At 34.7% G+C, this 7363-nt stretch overlaps 1 long non-coding RNA gene across 1 annotated transcript; it reads left to right on the top strand.

Moving 5' to 3' along the window:
- The first annotated feature begins 4270 nt into the window (after positions 1 to 4270).
- On the top strand, positions 4271 to 5839 carry LOC105545464. Its single transcript, XR_001006926.1, has 2 exons — positions 4271 to 4454; positions 5649 to 5839. It is a non-coding gene; the product is annotated as an uncharacterized LOC105545464 (long non-coding RNA).
- The last annotated feature ends 1524 nt before the right edge of the window (positions 5840 to 7363 follow it).

Here is a 7363-nt window from a genome sequence, read left to right as displayed (position 1 = left end):
GATCTCGGCTCACAGCAACCTCTGCCTCCTGGGTGCAAGCAATTCTCCTGCCTCAGTCTCCTGACTAGCTGGGATTACAGGCGTCTGCCATCACGCCTGACTAATTTTGTTCATATTTTTAGTAGAGACGGGCTTTCAGCATGCTGGTCAGACTGGTCTCGAACTCTTGACCTCAGGTGACCCACCTGCCTCGGCCTCCTAAAGCGCTGGGATTAAAGGCGTGAGTCACAACGCCGCACCAATAAAATTATTTTTATCTTTATATAAAAGTGATTAGTGTATACATCCAAATGCTACATCATTTACAGTTTTGGTATGTTAATATTATAATGTTATTGACTTGGAAAAAATCAATATGATTTTACTAATGTATGATCAGTATTAACATGGGCAAAAAAAATACTGAAAGATCTAGAAAGACCTTGCTCCCTAATTATGAAGAAATAAAAATAGCAATATGCAATGATGTAATTACAATATGCAATGATGTAATTACAATATATTTTATTAATAATGTTGCATTTCTGTGATAATTTTTTACATACAGTTGGTCCTTGAACAATACGAGTTTGAACTGCACAAGTCTACTTATACACATGTCTACCCTTCTACCTTGTCTGCCTTTCCAGCATCTACCACCTGTGAGACAGCAAGAGAAACCTTTCTTCTTCCTCCTCCTCCTCAGCCTCCTCAAGGTGAAGACATGAAGATGAAGGCTTTTATGATGGTCTACTTCCACTTAATGAATAGTAAGTGTAAGTATATTTTTGCTTCCTTATAATTCTCTTAACAACATTTTCATTTCTCTCACTTACTTCATTGTAAGAATATAGTATATAATACATATCACCTACAAAATATGTGTTAATTGATTTTATGCTATCAGTAAGGCTTCCAGTGTACAGTAAGCTACTAGTAGTTAAGTTTTTGGAGTCAAAAGTTATACGCAGATGTTTTACTGCATGGGAGTTGGCGCCTCAACCTCCATATTACTCAAGGGTCAGCTGCATTAGGTTACAAGATAAAAGTTCACACCCTTATTTTACATATGAGAAGCTGAACTCAGAAAGCCAAAATGATCTGCCGCGCTCAAACCAGGTCTAATTTATTATATCAGGGTGCGAAGTCTATTCTTTCCCATGGAAACTACTATTTCCTTTGAATCTCTTCCGTATTCAGGGCATACACACTTCCCCAAGGAAGCTAAGATCAGGAAATTATTCAAAATCAAAAATATTCAACCATTAAAAAAGTTGAGTAAAATTAAAGTTGATTTAAGATAGATATGTGTTTTTATCAGAATAAAGTACATATATGTATGCATAAAGTACATATATAACATAATTATATGTGTCTACACATACTTATAGTAATATATATATGAATGTCTATTTGAAAAATTTTAATGAAGCGGAGAGCTTTCAAGATAAAGCAGGTATTCTAGAGAGGTAGGTCACATTTCTAGAGAATCCTAGAAATTGAGTATAGAATAAGTTAAAGATCATACATGCACATATCTGAACTTAGACGTTATGTTATTGAAACAGCAAACATAAACAGTAAACATATGTTATTACTATGACTGAAGAGATTTATTGCTGTATTGCTAAAGAGTACAAATTAAACCCCATATGTTTATTAAACTCTCACTGTATTTTAATACTTAACTTTCGCTCTTTCCAAAAGAAACATATACCTAACAAAGTTACATACACATACAATTATACATTTCTCTACATTATTAATATTTTTATAATTTTATTTTACATAGGCACTGTAGATGTGTGTCTGGGTGTATGTGCAATTGATGTAAGGACCATAACGTAGTGTTAGCACAATAACAATTAAATTCCAGCTTTAAGAGAAAATAAATATCCAAACAGCCCATGTTTTTATTTATTTTATTTATTTATTTATTTATTTATTCGTATTTATTTATTTATTTATTTGAGACAAGAGTCTTGCTCTGCCGCCCAGGCTGGAGTGCAGTGGCGGGATCTCGGCTCACTGCAAGCTCCGCCTCCTGGGTTCCCGCCATTCTCTTGCCTCAGCCTCCCAAGTAGCTGGGACTACGGACGCCGCCACCACGTTCGGCTAATTTTTTGTATTTTTAGTAGAGACGGGGTTTCGCCGTGTTAGCCAGGATGGTCTCGATCTCCTGACCTCGTGATCCCCCCCGCCTTAGCCTCCCAGAGTGCTGGGGTTACAGGCGTGAACCACCGCACCCGGCCTAAACAGCCTATGTTTTTAAAAGTCTTTGACTTTTAAAAGCGAAGTAATGCAAGTCGAGAATCCTCACTTCAAGGACATTTTTAAAGGGCGTCACCATTTTCTGTTGTTATAATTTTACCAGCGTTTCTCCTTGCTAATCACTGTGTTGTATCCATACAATCAGTGTTTGTACTTTTTCTCTCATTATTTTCATCATTTGATGTGTCTCTTGCATTAGACCCTTGACTTGATGCCCTTATTCATTCTTAGGAATCTTATTAAATCAATTATGAAATTCTCTCCAAATCATTTATGTCCTTCCTATTTTCATTTTGCCTGCAAACATGTTAGTTGCACTTATTCTTAAAGCATCTTCCAATGATTCTGCTGCTTCTCTGAAGATCATATTCTTGGCTGTATTTCCTCGGCTATATTTCTCAGAATATTATGTCATTTTTGGCTTTCTCTTCCTCAGGCTAATTCATTAATCACTGAGAGTTATGTCTGCCTCTTGTAACAGTCTATACAACCGGGTCCTCTAAGGTTTCTAATGACTTCTTAATCATAAAGACATTTCCTTTACCATCCTACTTCTTAACCTCTCTTGTTTCATGAAGTTAAAAAAACAAAAAAACAAAAAAAAAACCCAGCATAGGTTCTTAAATGATACATGAATCCATATTTTGGCATTGCCTATGTCAGTTTCAATAAGTGTTTTTCCTTTTTATACACCACATTTAGATAAAGTCATTTGAAAGGCTATTTAGCGATATATGATTTATGAGAAATCAGCCCAAATACCCAACACAATTCAAGGCTGAAAAATAATAGATTACATTTCTTTTACTAATCTATGTTTTATTTAATTATGTTACATGAGAGTAAATTTTCGTTTAAGCCCTATGTCTTTAATACATTCTTAGCACCTTACATACCGTTGTCATTAATAAATGCTACTTAAAGTATATAATTATTTTCCTTTAATTTTAGTGGAGCTAAATAAAATCGGGAGCTCTATTTTTCAACTTTCTACAGCATATTTGTTTTGGAATGGTCAGACACTCCCATGATTTCAGATATCACGTCCATAAGTTTGGTCACTAATCTGTATTCCTTCCTCACTTTGACCTATTGAGTTCAAGTTGCACATGTTTAGTTGATAGGTTGCTAGTCTACTTGCTCCTCAAACTAAAAATAAGCTCTTTTTAAATGTTTCAATATAGTTTGCGTAAAGCGTGTGATATAAAAAAGTATCAGCAATATGATTCCGCTCATTGGTATTACAACACCATTTAGATAAATAGTGTTCCCATTCTCTCAGGCACTGTTTGCCCAGACACATATTATCCCTGACCAAGTTCGGACAATTAAATTGCAAATTGCATCTCTCACAAATCATTCTTCTTTTGTTCTTTTCTTGGACAACATTCTAACCCCTGCCTTGTTTTCTTTTGCCTCAAAATGCTGGCAGAGAATTTGTATGATTACACATTTTCTACTGAATATAACTAAAGACCTCCATGACCTCACCCCTGGCCTGTCTTCTCACCACCATTCCAAGTTCTTTATCCCACTATTTCCTCTTATGAATCTCATTTCTCATTCACACTGAACTGGTCAGTATGATCCATGTAGCCTTCGTAAATTTCCATGTTGATTTCCATTCTTTCCTTATGGCTGGAATTCATTGGCTCTCATTTTTATCTATCTTTGTTTAAAGCTGCACATCCTGCGAGGCTTAGCTCCAATGACCTATGTGTATCAAATCTTTCTTCTCTTAAACTTTTGAAATAAGTATTGGCTTATTTGTCCATCTATACCATTCTGGGATTTTTTTTTTTTTTCCTGCAGTGGCAGTGAGGGATGTGGTGTGTTTTTATAATTTTATGTTGGCTTCACCTCCATTTTGAGCACAGGTTTAACTTTCTAACACCAGAAGCAGGGCTCAGTCATCCTTGACATAGTTTCCAGTTCTACACCACATCCAAATGGCTCAAGCCGGTGGCTAGAGATAAGAACTTAGCAGCATTTTTCTCACCTAGCTGACTGGTTCCCCTTCCTTTAAACAGACATTCAGGCACTTCTCTGTGAACTTAAAGTGTCCCACACCCTATTTCCTCATGCATACTGCTGATTGCCAAAATGTTCTGTCTCTGTCCGCCTGATCCTCCATTCCTGCTTCTTGGGACCTGGGAATGGAGAATTGTCCTCTGGACTCCTCGTGCCCTCCCTGCTCAGGATATGTAAGTAAAAGTCATTGCACTTTTATAGTGGTAGTATACTGAATTTGTACCTTCCATCTGAAAAATTAGGGACATCTGTATGTCCTGGAACCAGAGTGATGGTAAGGTAGGTATAAACTGGGCATGGATCAGACAAGAGCCACAAGGGCATCTGCCAGTATAAGCAAGTTTCCCGTGTGAGAAGCCCCCGGTCATGGGTCAAACAACTAGGCATTAGGTCGCCCACCAGGTAAAATAATGTCCTGTGAGAGGCACACTGTAAACACTCACATCCAACTCTCTTTATATTTTCTTAAGGTAGGGTTACCAGCTACTTTGGTACTGGAACCCCTAATTAGTTGGAGGGGCTCTCAAAACAGGAGAATTTATTATTATCTATTTAAACCTATACATCGTCTATATTTTCTTCTCCATTACAATTTTGTTAATACTGGGGAATCATGAACTCAATCATAGATGTCTGTATTTCTGACATTCTTAGGAATGTATCTTGCACATCCTTCTATTACATCTGTGTATATCTTTATAACACAAAAATTATTCCTGCATATATTTTACTGTTTTATTGCTCTAAAAGCTTTATGAGGAAGAGAGAGATAAAAATGGGATAAAATACTATATGACAGGGCAATTGAGGTGTGCTCGTAACACATTGTATTCTCATTTAATCAATACCAAAACAGTGGCTTTGAAATATCTGGAGGTTTGTAAATATTGCAGCCACTAATAGAAGCTCAAAAACTTCTTCACAATGATTTTAACTCTAGGATCTGGGAATATGGAACGCAAAATAAATGTATAACATTTTATAAAGACAGATCTTTGTTTTTATATTAATGTGTGAACATAATTGCTGTTATGGGTTGAATGTACCTCTACAAAATTCATGTTGAAACTTAATCTCCATTGTGATGAGATTAAGAGGTGGGGGTCTTTTGGGAAGTGATGAAGTCACGGTGCTCAGTGCTCATGAATGGATTGATAAAAAAGAGGTTTCAGCAAGAGTTCACCCCTTTTTGCACTTGTATCTTCCGCCATGGGAGGATGTCACTGTGAGAGGATGCCATCGATGGAACCAGCCCTCACCAGACACTAATGCTTGCACCTTTATACTGAATTTTTCAGCCTCCAGAACGGTGGGAAAATAAATTTCTCTTTTTTGTAATTTACTCAGGCTGTGGTATTCTGTTATAGCAGCACAAAGGGACTAAGGCAATTGCCTACCCTGCTTGGGAAATGCAGAGGCCTAGTGTGGAGTTTAGCAGCGTCATGAGCTTGCATCAGTCTGGATCACTGAATCACAGCATGTAGGACACACTATGGAGAGTTTCTCGTGCCAAGATCAGACACGGTATATGCAAGAATAAATGTGTGCATGAGTCAAACCAGAGGTTGTGTTTATTTCTTAATTACTATATTGTATTCTTGCTATCCTGACTAATCCAGCCAGCAACCTTACAATTCTAATTATCTGACTGTAGATCCTTCCAGGTTGTCTATGTACATAAACTTGTCCTCAATTTGCAAAAGCTAACTATTTTGTTTCTTTTTTTTTTTTTTTTCAATCATGTCAACTTAATTTTGGCTTGTTTATTTATGCACTGAATGTTGAATTGAAGAGATATGGCGAAAATACTTTACTTGCTTCTCATTTCAAAGGAAAAGCTCTTAAAATTTACTATTAAATATAATTCTTCTTATAAGTTTTTATAAACTAAGGAAATTGCTTGTGTCATTCTATTTAAGATTATTTTCAATTTGATCATGCACTGTTATTGAACATAATCTAATAATATTCTTTTAAATCCATTGAAATAAGCATGTTGATTTTCTTTAATCTTCTCATCCCGGGACTTACATCAGTGGATTTTCAAATGTTCATTCAGTTTTGAATTTTGGGGGAGGATTATATTTTTAAACTACTGTTGGATTTAGTATTTTAATATTAATGTTAAATTTTTATTTATAGCTATGAGTGTATTAACTTGTAGTTTCTCATTCTCCTACAATTTTTGTATCAAATTTATATAAGATTCATAAATTTGAAGAGATTTGTTGTTTAATCTTGTTTTAAGGTGAGAATGATTTATTCCACAAATATTGGAAAGAATTCAACATTAAAATGCTTTGGGAATGATGATAACTGTTTGGTTATTATTTAAGTATTAATTTTATTATTTAGTAATGTGAGACTAATCATATTACTTATTTTTAGTTAGGCATGGAAATTTTTATTTTTCCATTTAAATTTCTATTTAAAAGAACATTTTTTATTTGATAGTATAATTTTCTATCCTATTTTCTTCTTTTAATATTTTTACTACATATTGAATTTTGTCTTCTTTCCAATTCCTAATTGTATCTATTCATCAATTTTGCCACTAGTTGATCAATTTTATTATGTTTGAAATTGCAAGAATTTGCATTTGTTGATTGTGTGTGTGTGGTTTTTTTTAAAATGTGTTATGTACCGCTGTTATTCTCTTATTCCTTTTATAAACTCATAAGTTAGAACCTGGGCGTGGATTTCCTTTCTTCCCAAATAAACATTTAAAGGTAAAATTATCCTGTTGGGTATGTTTTCAAAAGTTTTAACCTATGTTGTGATGGCAAACAATTCAATGTAAATAAATCCTAATTTCCATTGTGACTGATTCTTTTACCTGTGTTTGCCTTCAGTGCAGCTTATATTTCCTAAATTGTTTCTTTTAGTTATGTTTTTGGTTGATTTCCAAATTACATTATGGTCAGAGAAAGATATATATAATATCATTTTTTAATTTCTGAAGTTTACTTTGCTAATTATTTTAAGGTCATTTTTATAATTTACCATGAATTCTAGAAAGTAATATGCATTCTCTAGGTATTGAGTGAATTGTTCATATCTACTAATTAGGTTAACTTCCTTG

Source organism: Mandrillus leucophaeus, unplaced genomic scaffold (assembly GCF_000951045.1).
Source record: "Mandrillus leucophaeus isolate KB7577 unplaced genomic scaffold, Mleu.le_1.0 Scaffold33, whole genome shotgun sequence".
NCBI lineage: Eukaryota > Metazoa > Chordata > Mammalia > Primates > Cercopithecidae > Mandrillus > Mandrillus leucophaeus.
The sequence above is the reverse complement of the archived record's forward strand: the minus strand, read 5'-3'. Positions and strand labels throughout refer to the sequence as shown.